The sequence below is a fragment of the Colobus angolensis genome, unplaced genomic scaffold (genome assembly GCF_000951035.1).
Source record: "Colobus angolensis palliatus isolate OR3802 unplaced genomic scaffold, Cang.pa_1.0 Scaffold113, whole genome shotgun sequence".
NCBI classification, from domain to species: Eukaryota; Metazoa; Chordata; class Mammalia; order Primates; family Cercopithecidae; genus Colobus; species Colobus angolensis.
Window position 1 is genome coordinate 6,394,878 of NW_012112364.1, and position 3,061 is coordinate 6,397,938.

General features: G+C 37.7%; 1 protein-coding gene across 2 annotated transcripts in view; it reads right to left on the reverse strand.

The window, feature by feature from the left end:
* TPTE2 (transmembrane phosphoinositide 3-phosphatase and tensin homolog 2) overlaps positions 1 to 3,061 on the reverse strand; it is an 83,813-nt gene that overhangs the window by 49,380 nt on the left and 31,372 nt on the right. The window lies entirely within an intron of this gene.

The following is a 3,061-nucleotide window of genomic DNA, read 5'->3' on the forward strand; positions in this document are numbered from 1 at the left end:
TCCCAAAGTGCTGGGATTACAGGTGTGAGCCACCACACTCGGCCAGGATCTTATTGTTTTTTTATGGCTAAATAATACTCTTTTGTGTATATGTACTATATTTTCTTTATCCATTCATCTGTTGATGGACACAAGTTGCTTCCAAATCTTAGCTATTATGAACAGTGCTGCAACAAACAGGGAATGCAGATATCTCTTCTACATACTGATTTCCTTTTTTGTGGGTATCTACTCAGCAGTGGGATTGCTGGATCATACGGTAGCTCTATTTTTAGTTTTTCGAGGAACCTCCAAACTGTTCTCCAAAGCGATTCTACTAATTTACATTTCCATGAACAGTGTATGAGGGTTCTCTTATCTTCACATCTTTGTCAGGAATTGTTATTGCCTGACTTTTGGATATAAACCGTTTCAGCTGGGGTGAGGTGATATCTCATTGTAGTTTTCTACACTGCCAATTTCTCTAATGATCAATAATGTTAAGCATCTCTTGATATGCCTGTTTATGTATGTTTTCTTTTGAGAAATGCCTATGCAAAGCTTATGTTCACTAAAATAGTTAGATTATTAGATTTTTTCCTAGAGAGTTGTTTGGGCTCCTTACCTATTCTGGTTATTAATCCCTTTTCAGATGGGTAGTTTGCAAATATTTTCTTCCATTCTGTGGGCTGTCTCTTCACTTTGTTAATTGTTTCCTTTGCTATGAAGAAGCTTTTTAAGTTGATGCAATCCCATTTGTCCATTTTTGCTTTGGTTGCCTGTGCTTGTCAGGTATGGCCCAAGTAATTTTTGCTCCGACCAATGTCCTTGAGATTCTTCCCAATGTTCTCTTGTAGCATAGCAGTTTCATTGAGGTCTTACATTTAAGTCTTTAATCCATGTTGATTTGATTTTTGTATATAGTGACTGGTAGGGGTCCAGGTGCATTATTCTGTATGTGTATATCCAGTTTTCCCAGAACCATTTGTTGAAGTCTTTTGTTCAATGTATGTTCTTGGCACATTTATGAAAAATGAGTTCACTGTAAGTGTGTGGATTTGTTTCTGGGTTCTCTATTCTGTTCCAGTGGTCTATATGTCTGTTTTTATGCCAGTGCCATGGTGTTTTGGTTATATAGTTCTGTAGTATAATTTGAAGTCAGGTAATGTGATTCCTCCAGCTTTGTTCTTTTTGCTTAGAATAGCTTTGGCTATTCTGGGTCTTTTGGGGCTCCACATAAATTTTAGGATTGTTTCTTCTATTTCTGTGAAGAATATCATTCATATTTTGACACGGAGTGCAATGAATCTGTAAAGATAGTATGGACATTTAAACAATATTGATTCTTCCAATCCATGGACATGGAATCTCTTTCCATTTTTTGGTGTCCTCTTCAATTTCTTTCTTCAGTGTTTTATCATTTTCATTATAAAGGTCTTACACTTCTTTGGTTAGGTTAATTTCTAGGTATTTAATTTTATTTGTGGCTATTGTGTATAGGACCACTTTTTAAATGTCCTTTCCAAATGGTTCACTGTTGACATATAGAAATGCTACTGATTTTTGTATATTGATTTCATATCCTGCAACTTTACTGAATTTATCAATCTTATAGTTTTTTGTGGAGTCTTTAGTATTTTCCAAATAAAATGTGTCATCTGCAAACACAAGGATAATTTTATTTCTTCCATCCCAATTTGGATTTCTTTTCATATTCCCTTTATTTCTTTCTCTTCTACGATGGCTCTAGCAAGGACTTCCAGTACTATGTTGAATAACAGTGGTAAAGGTGGGCATCCTCGTTGTGTTCTAGATTGCAGAGGAAAGCTTTCCAGTGTGGTATTGACTGGGTCTGTCATAGATGGTTTTTATTATGTTGAGGTATGTAACATACCTCAACATAATACCCAGTTTTTTTAGGGTGTTTACCATGAAGGAATGTTGGGTTTTATCAAATGCCTTTTAGCATCAACTGAAATGATCTTATGGTTTTTATCCTTTACTGTGCTGATATAATGTATCGCATTGATTGATTTGCAAATATTGAACCATTCCTGCATTCCAGAGGTACATCCCACTTGTCATGATGAATGATCTTTCCCATATATTGTTGAATTCAGTTTTCTACTATCTTGTTGAGGATTTTTGCATCAATATTTATCAGATATGTTGGCATTTTTTTTTTTTGGTTTTTGTTTTCTTTTTTTTTTTGAGACTGAGTCTTACTCTGTCACCCAGGCTGGAATGCAGTGGCATGATCTCAGCTCACTGCAACCTCTGCCTCCCAGGTTCAAGTGATTCTCCTGCCTTGGCCTCAGGAGTAGCTAAAATTACAGGTGCCCAGTCACCACACCCAACTAATTTTCATATTTTTAGTAGAGACGGGGTTTCACCATACTGGCCAGCTGGTCTTGAACTCCTGACCTCCAGTAAACCACCCACCTCTGCCTCCCAAAGTGCTGGGATTACAGGAGTGAGCCACCACTTCCAGCCTATGGGTGTCTTTACGGGAGAAGAGTGTTTCTTGTAGGCAACAAATCAATGGGTCTTTTTATTTATTTATTTATTTATTTTTTGAGATGAAGTCTTGCTCTGTCACCAGGCTGGAGTGCAGTGGTGCCATCTCGGCTCGTTGCAACCTCTGCCTCCCGGATTCAAGCTATTCTCCTGCCTCAGCCTCCTGAGTAGCTGGGACTACAGGTGCATACCATCATGCCCAGTTAATTTTTGTATTTTTAGTAGAGACAGGGTTTCACCATGTTTGCCAGGATGGTCACTATCTCTTGACCTCGTGATCCACCTGCCTTGGCCTCCCAAAGTGCTGGGATTACAGGCTTGAGCCACCACACCCGGCCACTCTGTCTTTTGATTGAAAAGTTTAGTCTGCTGACATTTAACATTATTATTGATAAGTAAGGACTTACTCCTGCCATTTTGTAATTTTTTTTATTGGTTGTTTTGGGGTCTTCTCTTCCTTCTTTCCTTCCTGTCTTCCATTAGTGAAGGTAATTTTCTCTGGTGATATGATTTAGTTACTTGCTTTTTGTTTTTCATGTATCCATTGTTATGTCTTTTGTTTTTG